The 15,723-nt window shown below is 38.9% G+C and overlaps 1 protein-coding gene across 4 annotated transcripts in view; it reads left to right on the plus strand.

Annotated features, from left to right (window-relative positions):
• The first annotated feature begins 1,491 nt into the window (after window positions 1–1,491).
• Window positions 1,492–15,723, plus strand: part of LOC144979718 (uncharacterized) — a 145,709-nt gene continuing 131,477 nt past the window's right edge. For 2 of the 4 annotated variants that reach the window (XM_078926655.1, XM_078926658.1), the window contains exon 1: window positions 12,963–15,723. This exon is cut by the window's right edge and continues 1,529 nt beyond it. The gene's annotated coding sequence lies outside the window, so the exon portion shown is untranslated. Of the gene's footprint in view, window positions 1,948–12,962 lie in introns of those variants that run through there. The other 2 variants (XM_078926660.1, XM_078926657.1) reach the window with 2 other exon arrangements.

Genomic DNA, 15,723 nt, shown 5'->3' on the forward strand with positions numbered 1-15,723 from the left:
TTGTTGCAAGTTGCAAGTTTTATCAGGCTAGCATGCCCTGTTCATTCCCATAATATGAGTTTTTGTTTTGAAGATAGGGTGGTTGGGCGTGTCTTCCAGATGTTCACAGTTAATTTTACATTGTCCGGTACTGGCGGAGTTTGAGCGATGCAGGTAGACTAGAGTTTGCTCTCTCATGTAGGTGTGAAGTTTGCGTCGTTGTGACTAGGGGATTAATCGCGTGTCAACAAGAAAAAGCCATATCGATATTTCCACTTGGGACAATTGGTTTGGTGGATCTGGAGCCTTAGAGGAACATAAAATCGGATTTGCCAAATATATAACAAGATACCCTTTAATTAAATAATTTTTGGGCTTGGTGAAATTAGTTCGAGAAAACCGTGTTTGAGTTTAAAATTTGTTCGAGGAATGAATGGAATGATAACAAAGAGTAACAAGGATAAAAGTTCGGGGCATTCGAATGAGTTTGAGGAAACCCTGTTTGAGGAAACCGTTCTAGATACATATTTAATTTGCCCAAACTTTTGAAAAGACAAGACAATTACAGATCGGATGATTATATAATGGGAAATACTTAGATAGTTCCTAATACGAAACTAGTCACCAAGAGAGATGATTCATTGGAGGAAGGAATATCACCTCACACAAAAAAGCAACAAATTAACTAAAACAAAACATCACACAGACGCACACAAACATAGACAGTCTCCCAATTTTTTCACTCACAGAGGGTGGGGCGGGGACGTTATAAAAACGATTCAAATACATGCTCTAACGTAGACTCAAGTCTTGTACATAGAGCAGTATAATTAGGTGCCCCAAACGTAAACAATAACAAGTTGCTAGTGATTTTCGTTAGGGACCGGAAAAATTTACGCACAATATAGGTCTCCCAATTTTGTAGTTTGAGTTGTAGGCAATACACTTTCAGTATTGAAAATATGTTTATATAAAATCTAACAGTTGCAGAAATAATAATATAAGACTAAATTATTCTGAAAATCAGGCTCCGAATAATTCTCGTTTTGTTCACACCAGCGCAATAATTTGCTCTGGTCTAAAATAGATAGACTGTAACTTTTGATAAATTTTACCCTTTGTTCCATAAAATATCCATATCTAGACATTATTTGATGCATGATCGAGTATTTATGAATATGTGTTTCTTTTGCCACCTAACAGCCAAATTTTAAAGGTTATTTTTTTTTTCTATAATTTACATTGGAACTTGAGCTGTCAAGACAGGAACATGTGGTTTGCCATGTGCTTCTAGACCTTGTTTACGTTTGGGGCACCTAATTATACTGCTCTATAGACAACAATAACGAATATTGCCCAGCTTTAGTGTGAAGTACGAAAAGTGAACATCGTATTATTTGTCAATAGGGAAGAATAGATCAACCATCCAAAAATAAGTGGTTTGGATTAAAATAATCCAATCTGGCAACCCTGATGGTGGTGTGTACTTCATTATCTCGCTGTTTTATTTAAAAGAGAACCAAGTCAATTTTAAACAAAAATAGTTTTAAGTTCGTAAAATCTACCTTCCACATGGAACGTACTCACATGGAAAGCAATAATGTGTAACCTGAAACGTTTATTAATCTGATTGGAAGAATTCAGTGAGAACTAATCACCCAACTGTTGGTGTAAAAACAATAATACACAATCGAGTGTCGTCAACACCATTCATTTTATAATAATTCGAGCTCCTTAGTGATAATAATATCTGATGTGTGTCCTCATCTCCATTTATTTTATAATCATTTTTTAATTGACGGCGGTGAGGGCGGTTCGTCATTATCATCATGTCAAACCTGTGGTGTGCTTCGATATTGTGGACTCTGTAGGAGTAGATCTGTATTTTCAAACGGATTATTAACTCAGCTGTGTGTTTTGTATATTATATTCTGAGGCTTTCTGTGCGCTGAATTTATATATCGACAGGTGAGATTTATTGTATGATTATGTCGTGAGTAGATTTTGACATCTCATTCACGATGAGAAATGAAATGAATAAATAATATGCACAAGGCATGTGTCTCTCCCGACGGATTATCACCTTGTCGTGGTGGGAGGGCTTGCGTATCTCGAACCTCGAACCTCTAATAAGAGAAAAAAGGAGAGAGATCAGACGAAGGGTAATCCACGGCCCTCCAGGAATGGGGGTTGAGCGTAGGGTTAACAACCCACCTCATAAAAAACAAACTGTTACAGAAACAGAAACAAGACGTAAATCCACAACCGGCGGCAGCAGAGAAGCGGACCAGAATACTGGCTTCATGACGGTAGGAGGTAAAAGCCGAAAGGACGCCCCCGACCAGATTGCAGATCTGTTGTCACCAAAACGCAAGCTCAATGTCGTGCTGGAATGTTAGGACCCTATATCAAACAGGAAAACTGGCACAAGCCCAGCGCGAGATGTTGAACTACAAGATCGATTTGCTAGGCATATCAGAGGCAAGATGGACAGGAGCTGGGAAGCGCCAACTCTCAAATGGCGACCTGATCATTTGGTCAGGACGAAAGGATGACCAACACAGAGAAGGTGTTGCCCTCTTGATAGCCAGGCAAAACAACAAGTCACTATTGGAATGGAAACCGATAAGTGAAAGACTTTTATACACAAGACACAACTCAAAATACACCAAGCTATCAATCCTCACATGCTACGCACCTACAGAGGATTCAGATGAAGAAAACAAAGAAGAATTTTACGATATTCTAAGAATGGCCGTTGAAAACATTCCAAGACATGATATGCTCATGATCATCGGAGACCTTAATGCTAGAGTTGGCAATACACAAACAAATCAGTCCGTTGGAAAGGAGGGCATAGGGGTAATGAACAACAATGGAAGCAGACTGGCAGAATTTTGTGAAGAACACAACTTTATTATTGGTGGAACTTTCTTCCCACACAAAAACATCCATAAATTGACATGGAAATCACCAGATGGGAAAACAGAAAGTCAGATAGACCATATAATTATCAACAGAAAATGGAAGAGCAGCTTAAACGATGTCAGAGTCAGACGATTGGCAGACATTGGAAGTGACCACCATCTTGTCACAGCCAAAATCGCTACTAAATTGATGAAAACAAAAATAGCAAAACAGAAGGAGAAACGTTTCAACACAGATAAATTGAAAAACCCAGATATCCAAAACAATTTCAATATCTCAGTAAGAAACACATTCAGTGCAATACAAGATATTACAAACATGACAATCCAAGACTTCAACCACGTCATGCAGGAAAGTGCCACTGAACACTTAGGACACAATAAATCCAATACAGAGAATTGGATATCAGCAAGGTCATGGGAGCTCATTAACCAAAGAAAATCAATCAAACTAAATCTCCTGAACGCTAAATCCCCCCGACTGAAAGAAAGGCTATCCAGTGAATACTCATTGAAGGATAAAGAAGTGAAAAAATCCACAAGGAAAGACAAAAGAGATTTTGCAGAAAATTTAGCAACTGAAGCAGAAAATGCAGCTGTAAGACAAGACACACAAACACTATACAAAATCACAAAAAAGCTCTCGGGAAACAGAAGCTATGGTCAAGAGAAACCATTAAAATCCCAAGATGGTAGTGTCATCACAGACGAAAAGGAGAAAATTGAAAGATGGAGAGAATATTTCGCAAACCTTCTGAACAGACCAGACCCATCTTCTTACACAGATATCCCAGAAGCAGAAATGGACGTAGAGGTTAATCTTGGCCAATCACTGAGCATGAGGTGCACGAGGCAATACAACAACAAAAAAATGGCAAGGCCCCAGGTATTGACAAAATCAGTGCGGAAATGCTTAAAGCGAACTCGCAAGAAATGTCCAAAATTCTCAGTAAATTGTTCACCAACATTTGGGAAAAGGAAGAAATACCAGAGGATTGGCAGAAAGGCATCATCCATAAAATAGCCAAGAAAGGAGACCTAGGAAATTGTGCTAACTGGCGTGGAATCACACTCCTGTCCGTAACGAGCAAAATTTTTAATAGAATCCTTCTGAAAAGAATCTCACCTCACATTGAAAACATTCTTAGAAAAGAGCAGGCAGGGTTCAGAAAAGGGAAGTCATGTAGTGACCACATATTTACCCTGAGACAAATCCTGGAGCAAAGCATTGAATGGAACAGACCCCTCTACACCATTTTTGTCGATTTTGAAAAAGCCTTTGACAGCTTACACAGAGAGTCCCTGTGGAAAATACTCCATGGTATACCGATGAAGATAGTCAACCTAATCAAAGCAATGTACAGCAACTACCAATGCCAAGTGATCTGTGGTAACAATTTAACAGACAGCTTTAATGTAACAATTGGTGTAAAACAAGGCTGCATACTCTCCCCGCTTCAGTTTATCCTGGCTCTAGACTGGCTCATGAAAAATACAATTGATGGTAAGAAGAGAGGCATTCGCTGGACACTGACATCCTTTCTGGAAGATATAGACTACGCAGATGATATCGCGTTAGTTTCCAGTACACACAGAGACGCCTCAGAGAAACTAAACGTATTACACAAGAACGCCTCGAAAATTGGACTGAAAATAAATTTCGAAAAGACTGTGTACATTAGGGGGAATCCAAAACATGACAGTGAAATTAGGATCGATGAACATATAATTGAAGAGGTAACAGAGTTCTCCTACCTCGGATCCAAAATAACAGACGACGGAAATGCAGAACACGATATCAAGCACAGAATTCAAAAGGCAAACCAGGCTTTCGGCATGCTGAAAAACTTTTGGAAATCAAAGCAAATAATGAGAAAGACAAAGCTGAAAATATACAAGAGCAATGTTTTAAGTGTACTGCTTTATGGAAGTGAAAGCTGGAAAATGACATCCTCCTTAATACAGAAACTAGAAGCCTTTCAAAACAAGTGTTTAAAAAGAATTTTTAATTTATTTTGGCCTACAAAAATAAGAACAGTGGATCTATTAAAGAAAGCTGACTGCACTAGCATTGATAGCCAAATAAAAAGAAGAAGATGGCGTTGGCTGGGTCATGTGGCCAGAATGGAAAAAGGGTCACTTCCCAAGACAGCCTTGTACTGGACAGCAGATGGGAAGAGAAAGCGGGAAGACCCAAAGAAACCTGGCGAAGGACCATGGAGAAAGAATTAAAGGAAGCAGGCCTGTCCTGGAATACAACCACCGCAAAAGCAGCCGATCGCAAAAAATGGAGATGTCTGGTGGATGCCCTATGTGCCTCAAGGCCCGAAGAGGATTAAGTAAGTAAGTAAGTACAAGGCATGTGTCTCCACATGAGTGGGTAGACGCTACCGAAGTGGGTAGTTACGCGATTAGTCAGGGTATGTTCGTCCGGTAGTCAAAACAGAGTCAACACTTGACTAATTTCAATCAAATATCCATTATCCGTTTCGTAGTAAAAAGAGCTTCGAAAATGAATGTAACCCTGTTTTTATATCAATTGTGACGTCACAAACTCACGGGAAGAAACAACACATAACAGTGAATTGAACTCACAGTGACACCCAAGATTACCCAGCATGAGAACAATTCACAACAACAACTTAATAGCCAAACAACAATAATACACTTCAACAGTCATGACGTCACTTCCCTCGTAATGACGCATGGTAACTTAGTAACTGGCTCTAAACTATCGGAACAATGGCGGACGCCCTTATATAATATTTCTCCGACGAGCATGAAAGCGTATCCAGAGGAGTAAAACATTATAAATATGATCTTGTTTTGACTTTTACACATTCTGATCACAAGACATATGAAAATTTCTAGCCAGCATGAAGAATAAAAAGTACCGATTTACTTTGTTTAGAATTACGATGGCCGCCGTTGCTGGCCACGTGACATCAGACTATTGAATCCAATTTGGAGGCATCTAGCAGGGACCACTGTATCTTTAGAGACCCTGTCTCTCCTCCGTGTGCTCACACACTACCTCTTTCGAACTCCAAATGATTCTCTCTTTCGTTCATTCACATGCCTACACGCACGCACACACACTTACACACACACACACACACACACACATACACACACACACAAACATATTCACACACATAGACGCGAGTGTGCAATCAAACATTACACTCGCTCACTTCAATGCACAACACATTCATAACCCCCCCCCCCCCCCCCCTTCCCCCCACCTCTTCGACTCTCTCTCTCTCTCTCTCTCTCTCTCTCTCTCTCTCTCTCTCTCTCTCTCTCTCTGTGTGTGTGTGTGTGTGTGTGTGTGTCATCACAAAATCAGCTATCTAGTCGGGTATAATGTAACCAACACACAAAACTGTGTGTAACCTTGAACGTTATCAGTCTGTCTGATGTGTAAAGCCCTTTTGTCAAGGATTCAATAGTCGTACCGTCACTTCCTTCCTAATGACGTATGGTAACTTAGTAACACTGGCTCGAAACTATCGGAACAATGGCGGACGCCGTATGAAATATTTCTCCGGCGAGCTTAAAAGCGTATCCAGAGGAAAAAAAACCCATCAGTTTGATCATGTTTTGACTTTTACACATTCTGATCACAAGGCATATGAAAAGGGAATGATAAGTTCTCGCCAGCATGAAGAATAAAAAGTAAAGATTTTCTTTGTTTAGAACCAAGATGGCCGCCGTTGCCGGGCGCGTGAAATCAGACTACTGAATCCAATAGTCTTCAACAGTCGTATTGTCACTTCCTTCCTATTGACGTATGGTAACTTAGTAACACTGGCTCTAAACTATCGGAACAATGGCGGACGCCGTATGAAATATTTCCCCGGCGAGCTTAAACGCGTATCCAGAGGAAAAAAAACCCATCAGTTTGATCATGTTTTGACTTTTACACATTCTGATCACAAGGCATATGAAAAGGGAATGAAAAGTTCTAGCCAGCATGAAGAATAAAAAGTAATGATTTTCTTTGTTTAGAACCAAGATGGCCGCCGTTGCCGGGCGCGTGACATCAGACTATTGAATCCAATTGGGATAATGTGGTAGTGGCGTTGTTAAGTTGAATAAACAAAAACATTGATGGGCAGGAAATAGTATGCGCTTTTGTAAGGAAGCACGAATTAAAATAGAATGATATATTTATAAAGGCTGCGGTTATTCAGAGTCGACTCGGAATAACTGTTGACAGTTATTCAGAGTCGGGGAGTCGTCTCGCAATAACTGTAGACATTTATTCAGAGTCGAGTCACAATACCTACAGATAGTTCGAAGATGACGTCACTCAGGTCTTTGTTATTGTTTTTTGCCATCCACACAGTTTTTGTTGTTGGTCCGTTATACTTCCGGATGGCAATGTTATGAGCTTCTTAGCCAAGCGCATACTATCTAGTACGCGCAGGGCTAAGAAGCTCATAACTTTGCCATCCGGAAGTATAACGGACCAACACACAAAACTGTGTGTATCCATGAACGTTTATAGTCAGGTTTATACAGTTCAGTGAGCATTATTCATAAACGCGGATGGCAAAAAACAATAACAAAGACCTGAGTGACGTCATCTTCGAACTATATATAATAATGTAGTCAACAAAAGTTGAGTCGCAGAAAACGAGTTCATCTAGAGTAGATTCAGGCTTACCGGCCACACAAGCCTTATCTGTGGTCGTCTCAGAGAATGGAAGACTGCTGTATAGTGATGTCGTAAAATGTAACGCTCAATTGGCCAGTTTCAGGTGAACCAGACGATTTTGCACCCTAAGCAGTCTTATCCATGTTCTTCACGCAAAATGTTATTCGTGACATTTTGGTACTACCGGACACTTATGGAACTTTAAGGTCCAACCGGCCACCAATCTTGGGCAAACCGAACACCCTTCACGGATGTTGAAAAACACTGTTTCCTTTTGTTTTTTTTAAAATAGTTTTCAGTTCATAAACAGTTACAGCAGATCCATAGGCTCAGTTGGTAAAATATCTGCCGGGTCATTGGTCAATTTAGAGTTCGATTCCAGCATTCCAATGGGCATGATCTATATTTACTTTCCATGTGCTCGAGGTCATTGGTCACATTGCAAAATGTGCTCAAAGTGACACACATAATGAAAAGTGTTCACAGATTTTTAAATATCTAACATCACGATTGGTCATTTGATTCAGCTTGACACATGTGTATGTTTATAACATTTGTAAACAAAGCAGCGTGTTGACATTTGTGAAGAAATATCCAATCGTTGGACAGCAACAAATCATGTGATTGATGACCTGGATGGACGAAAACATGTATATAGATCGCTCCCATGGTCGAATTGTGAAGACATATGAGTGGTGATCTCCCTGTTATCAACCACACGGTTATTCTGTATTTTCTTCTCTTCCCCCTCTCTGTAACCCCGTCTTTATCTGCGGGTAAAAATCGTTTAAAATGTTTGGTATTTCTTGTCTCTTCTTTCTTTATCTCCACTTTCTAGTTCGTCCCCCCCCCCCCCACTGTTCTCCTTTATCCCTCCCCACACTCTGTTTCCCTACATCATTTTATATTGTTTGTATTTCCTTCTTTCTTATTTTGTCAACTCACTATTTCATCTCTTTCTTTTTTTTCGAACTATGTATTATTATCACTGCACGGTGCTAATACCTAATAAAAGAGGCTATTTTCACCTTATGTATCAGCCAATCAGAAGCACTCTCCTCCTCTTGAGTCCATACTACTAACGCAATCACTACTACCCACTATGATTTTTCGGGTCCTGTTAGTTCAATGGGCTACACATTACACATTCGCTCGTCATTACAACCTGTGGTTCGACTCCCCGTTGTGACACCCCCCCCCCCCACCCCAGATTTTAGGTATTTGTTATGTCTTTATTTGGGGAATTATTTTTATTTTTTGTTTGCCAAAATATTTTATTTGTATTTTGTTTGCCTAAATATTTTTGTTGTTAAATTTAAATTAAAAACACATTTTTTTTCTTTAGTTGGCCTTTAAAAAAATATCAATAGGATGAAAGCGGGGTTGTATTACTTTGCGGACATTGGGTTTTTTTTTTCGTTCATAAAGCAGCTATGAATGTCATCAATGGTGACAACATTAAAATGTCTATCTTCATTTTTCACCTAAAATTCCTATCTCTAAAAAGAATGTGATATAGGATAAAGCATATTAAAAAGTCGTGTCCTTTATCATTGCGGTTTTTAAAATTTCATATATTTATTTATATTAAAACCTGGTCTTGATGCTCGTTAAAAATTGCAATACAGGGTGTCCATAAAGTCTGGGTACATGGTAATAGTACAATAAATTCTTCTTTAAAAACTCTATCTTATTCGATTGGAATGTAAATGAATAGTATTTTAACTATACATGACCTCTTCTTCATTGAAGAGAAGTATCATTCAGCCAAATCTCCACAATCTATAGCCTAAATGAATAAATAAAAACAGACGGGGAAGTAAGACATGTACCCAGACTTTGTGGACACCATGTATAACTCATGAATTAAAATCCGTAATTAAAGACATTCATTGATTATCTGACTATTATTTTATATCTTGTTACAATAGCCTACAAAGATATCATTTTCACCTTAATACAGTACAGTGACAATCAACTGCCAAGATATCACAGCACGGTGAAAATAGCAGCTTCCTTCTCTCTCTCTCCCCCCCCCCTCTCTCTCTCTCTCTCTCTCTCTCTCTCTCTCCCTCTTCCCCCATTCTTTCTCAGTCGTTAAAATTTGTTGGGTTTTATTTTTCTGTCTCTTTCTCTCTCTCTCTCTCTCTCTCTCTCTCTCTCTCTCTCTCTCTCTCTCTCTCTCTATCTATCTCTCTCTCTGTCTCTCTCTCTCTCTTTTCTTTCTTTATTTCTCCTGTCTTAATATATATATATATATATATATATATATATATATATATATATATATATATATATATATATTAATCCAGAGATCTCGATTGTGCTGACATACATTGTGTGAATTAATGAAAAGGAAGAATTGCAAAACATATAATTCATCTCGTCAAAGGTGTGCGGTTCGATGTGCAACACGAGCGATCGTGTTCATCGTTCCGCACACCTGCTTTCAGTCGAAACCACAATAGCTAGGCCAATGGCGCCTTTCTACCACATTGTGTACTTTATAAATAAGATATTTAAATGCTGATTATTAAGCAGATGGTACGGAGTAAGTTAAAAAAAAAAAAACCTTCCTCCGTGTATCTGCATGCATCATCCCAGGGAAGAAGGAAAGTTGATACTCGCCGATCTCGTGAATTCAGGAAAGTAACATTGGAGTTTAAAGGAGCAAAATATAAGCTGCCACTTTTTTAATGTCTCAAGAAGCAAGGAGGAACATCGGTTGAGGCAATTAAATACTGTGATTGCGTAATTAATGTATTTCACGTATTGAAAAAAAAATGCCGAAAATTTAAATTACCAAAAGTGTGCGAATCAAAAGTCACGATCAGCTGTGCGAAGTGTGTACAATTACTCTAATAACGTGTTGACTATTGTTGAAAATTTTTTTAAAAATGAAATTGGAAATTTAAAAAAAATATAAGGGATGTAGGTATTATATCTAGTCAGATTTTTCATAAGTGGCGCGTGTTTTTCTTTTTTTTTTTCGCAGCTGTCCCTCAATGCACAGCTGCACAAGTTTGTATGGACCTCAGAATCAAATTGTCTTAATCCAAAATTAATTTTTCAATTAATTATACAACAATAGGAAAGGATTTTATTTATAACAGCTATATTAAAATCGATAACTGGTAAGTGTCGTAAACGGATTTCTCAATCTAGTTCACGATAGGTAAAATATAGGAAAAAGTTAAGAAAAAGTCTCCACGTAAGTGGATGTTCTATATATATGTAAAGGAAATAAATATAGATAGTATGCAGATGACGTCACTCAGGCCTTTGTTATTATTTTTGCCATCCGCGTTTGTGAGTTGTTCTCACTAAACTGTATTAACCAGGCTATAAAAGTTCATGGTTACACAGAGTTTGTGTGTTGGTCCGTTATACTTCCGGATGGCAATGTTGTGAACTCCTTGGCCAAGCGCATTCTATCTATATGGGCAGTTAAAATGCTCTACAAGCACATCGGGAATCGTCCCGGTATAGATAGTATGCGCTTTGCTAAGAAGCTCATAACATTGCCATCCGGAAGTATAACGGACCAACACACAAGACTGTGTGTATCCATGAACGTTTATAGTCGGGTTAATACAGTTCAGTGAGCATTACTCATAAACGCGGATGGCAAAAAAAACAATAACAAAGACCTGAGTGACGCCATCTTCGAACTATCTATAATCATACTAAAAACATACCATCGATGGTGGTTCAGATCTAAAGATCAACGAAATCGAATAAGTTTAATAATAAGTTAATATAAGTTTAATAATCAGAAAAAGTCAAGTCGAAGAGAAAGAATGAAGAGTTTTGCGAGCTTTTGTAGGGTAGAAACGATGGCGTCAAATGTACGCAGGAGACAGTGAACGAACATAACATGAAGATTACCCACAACAGCTCAATCGAGACACGACAGTCATATCATTAAAAAAAACGCTCACAACAACAACAACATAACAAACCTATCACAACAATCATTGACATGAAATCTTCCCCACATTCCTTCCCCTTCTAATTTTCACGCCCCCCCCCCCCCTTCAATAGTCTTAGCTATAAGGGGAAAAAGGAAAATTCTTACCTTATGAGAATCCGAATATTCTGAAGATTAAAATGAATTTCAATAAAAAAATTGTCGTGGCTTAAACATATCTATTTACAAACTTGAAAAGAACGAAAAAAAGAAGAAAATCCTCAGGGGTGAACTCTTCCTCCTGGGTTGGTATTATAAACAAAGGGGGATCCACATCTTGGGATGGCTGTACAATATTTACATAACGGAGGTGTCCTTAGGAACCTGCAAAATAGTAAAGTGATTATTCCTGCTCTGTGCAACTTAATATTTAGGATAATACTTAATGCTGCATTTCCCTTATCTATTTGTATCTTGAATGCTCGCTCAAAATTTCTGACATTGACTTTAAGGATGTCAGTTAAGCTTAAACCTTTTAAATCTGCGATGGCCTTAGCAGATTCCCCTAAGTAGTGTGGGTGATTTCGCTTTACCAGGGGATTGAAAGGTAAATATGGGGAGTCTGTTTCAAGCAGGAGTCTGTTAATTGGGGTTTTCCTCACTGCTTCTAGCTGTTCTTATTAAGCCCAAATAACTGAAAAGGGTATTTGGAAACATACCGAGCCACTCGTCCAGAACTATACCATTACCTGAGAAGGAGTGCAATTGGAGGAATTGTTCTTTCCATACCCTCTTAGATAGAAAATCTAGACAATGCATAATATATGCTCGGGTTCCAAGATTATCAGAACTATCCCCTCTGACATGTAAGATTATTGGATTTAGGGGATTTGCACCCGTTGTGAATGTTCCCACTGTACATGTTCCTGATCTTCTTGGGTCCCCCTTTTCGTCCAATCAAAGCCAATTTCTCCCACCCATCAACATCTCAAGCAGGACCAGCTGTCCACGAAATCGCAGATAGGCTGACGGCGGCCTATTAGCGTGTTGGCTGAGTTGCGTCATGGCCTAACAAACACTACTCCCAACCCGTCCCCCACCCCCGTAGCAGAGTAAAGCTGAAACATGTGTTTTATTTATGAAACATCTCTAAACAAATCATTGTTTAATTATTGAACACTCTAAACCAATTAAAAGAGCATAGAGTTCTAGATGAAGAATAATATATCGTACGTAAAAAGGAAAATGAATGTACGTACGAGTGCACACCACGAGGCATGAAAATGTGAAATCCTCTACAACTACCAGGTTGGAGAGATAGATAGATATATAAAAAGAGAGAGAGAGAGAGAGAGAGAGAGAGAGAGAGAGAGAGAGAGAGAGAGAGAGAGAGAGAGAGAGATGAATACATAGAGGAAGGAGAGAGAGAGAGAGAGATGAAAAGAGAGTGAAATGGAAATTGGGAATTGTATTTTTAATAGTAATACATCTTTATTGTCCACAAAATTTAGTGGTTTACATTGCTTGAACAAATATAATAAACATTAATAGAAATATGTGGATCTGAAGTGAAGGTCTGAGTGAAGGTCGGTCCAAAGTTGAACTCTCCTGTTGATAATATTGTGGCAAAAGCAAATCGTACCCTTGGCTTCATTAGGAGGAACCTGTACCAGTGCCCTCCAAAGGTGAAAGAACAGGCATACCATGCTTTAGTCAGACCCGTATTGGAATACGCGTGCACATTGTGGGATCCTTATCAGCAAGGTCACATCAAGAAAATCGAATACGTTCAAAGGGCAGTTTCGCGGCTTGTCACCAACAATTACTTGCGCGAACCAGGATACGTTACTGAGGCCCTGAAATTGTTGCAGTGGAAAACACTGGAGAGTAGGCGAAAAGAAAAAACGCCTCCGACTTCTGCACATAACAGTATATTCCAACAAAACAGCAGTAACTTTACCAGAGTATTTCACAAAACAATACTGTACATCCACAAGAAATTACAACCCCAACACACGGAACCAACACATATAAAAACAGTTTCTTCCCAAGAACCATCAAAGAATGGAACACTCTCCCACCAGAAATCCTATATATTACCAACAACAAATTCGGTCAACTATTAAACATTTATCTTTCAACAATAACACAATAATGGAGAAAGTTACCACATCAATGTATAAAATCTGCAGTGATGGGCAATCCGCCTTTTGCAAATAAAGACGCTGAACTTGAACTTAACCTACTGTTTTTAATTAAACAGAGCTCTCCTATTTCCTACCTTTCTTAACCCTCTCCTTACCAACTATAGTAAAATCGTCAAATTCGTTAAGATACAACCAATATTTTTCTTATTCAAATTTCTCTTGTACATCATAAAAAATTTTAAAAAATTAACAGTGTGTTGTAGAGCGTGCTAAATAAATTAATGTATCGCAAGAACTTACTGGTATTATGTTTGAGTGATAAAAATATTTTTTTTTTGTGTTAGTTGGGTGTGAAGTTTTGGGGAAGATCCTGTAAATGGCTGATAAGGGGAGAGTTAATAAAAAAAAAGGGTTTCTCCCTTCAGAAGCGGGTATGGTATGCCCCCCCCCCCCCCCATTCATTAGTCCACTGACTTTCCAATTCCACTCAAAAGGCAAGATAGGGCGAAGGGACTGGTGTAAGATAAACATATGAAAACGTTTGTAAAGAGGCAGATCAGAGAGAAAAATACACGATAAACCAACTTAAAAAGTCCGCATTTTTTATTGTATTTTCCTCTGCTTTGTCTGACATTGTGTCCGGCTATGTGGTCTTGTGGTATGACACTCGCGTTTATTATCGGAAGGTCCTGGATTCGATCCTCGCTCGGCGCATTGTTGAGTCCTTGGAAAAGGTTCTTTACTCACACCGTACACGTGTAAAATGAGTACCTGGCCGTTAACAGCGTCGTCTCTGTCGGAGAATAATTGGATTCAACAGTCTGATGTCACGTAGCCCAGCAACGGCGGCCATCGTGGTTCTATACAAAGAAAAACGGTACTTTTTATTCTTCATGCTGGCTAGAACTTTTCATGTGATCAAAATGTGTAAAAGTCAAAACATGATCATATTTATAGTGTTTTTCCCCCCTCTGGATACGCTTTTATGCTCGTCGGAGAAATATTTCATAAGAGCGTCCGCCACTGTTCCGATAGTTTAGAGCCCGTTTCTAAGTTACTATGCGTCATTACGAGGGAAGTGACGTCATGACTGTTGAAGCGAATTGTAATATCGCCTAACAGGTGTCGTGTCTCGTTCTACATGTAACGTGTTGCTGTTAGTCAGGGATCATTTGTATAGATAGTATGAAGTTAACGTCACTCAGATCTTTGTTAGGTATTGCTTTTTGCCATCCGCGTTTATGAGTAATTCTCACTAAACTGTCTTAACCAGACTATAAATGTCCAAGGTTACGCATAGTTTTCTGTGTTGGTCCGCTATTGATAGTATGCAGATGACGTCACTCAGGCCTTTGTTATTGTTTTTGCCATCCGCGTTTGTGAGTTGTTCTCACTAAACTGTATAGATAGTATGCAGATGACGTCACTCAGGCCTTTGTTATTGTTTTTGCCATCCGCGTTTGTGAGTTGTTCTCACTAAACTGTATTAACCAGACTATAAAAGTTCATGGTTACACAGAGTTTGTGTGTTGGTCCGTTATACTTCCGGATGGCAATGTTGTGAACTCCTTGGCCAAGCGCATTCTATCCATTAACCAGACTATAAAAGTTCATGGTTACACAGAGTTTGTGTGTTGGTCCGTTATACTTCCGGATGGCAATGTTGTGAACTCCATGGCCAAGCGCATTCTATCTATACTTCCGGATTGCAATGTTGTGAGTTTCTTGGCCAAGCCCACACTATCAATAGATAGTATGCTAAGAAGTTCACAACATTGCCATCCGGAAGTAAAACAGACCAACACACAATACTGTGTGTGACCTTGAAGGTTTATGGTCTGGTTAGTCCAGTTTAGTGAGAAGTACTCATAAACGCGGATGGCAAAAAACAATAACAAAGACATGAGTGACCTCATCTTCGAACTCTCTATAGATAGAACGAATTTGATGTTATTCACCTCTTTGGTATTGTTTTCAGCCAGTCATTTTTATGAGTAGTCCTCACTTAATTCTATCAATCAGACTATAAACTATTAAGGTTGCACTTAGTTTTGTGTATTGAAATGTTATAGATAGTATGCAGATGACGTCACTCAG

Source organism: Berghia stephanieae, chromosome 9 (genome assembly GCF_034508935.2).
Source record: "Berghia stephanieae isolate SIO BIC M18660-M18661 chromosome 9, UCSD_Bste_1.3, whole genome shotgun sequence".
Taxonomy (NCBI): Eukaryota; Metazoa; Mollusca; class Gastropoda; order Nudibranchia; family Aeolidiidae; genus Berghia; species Berghia stephanieae.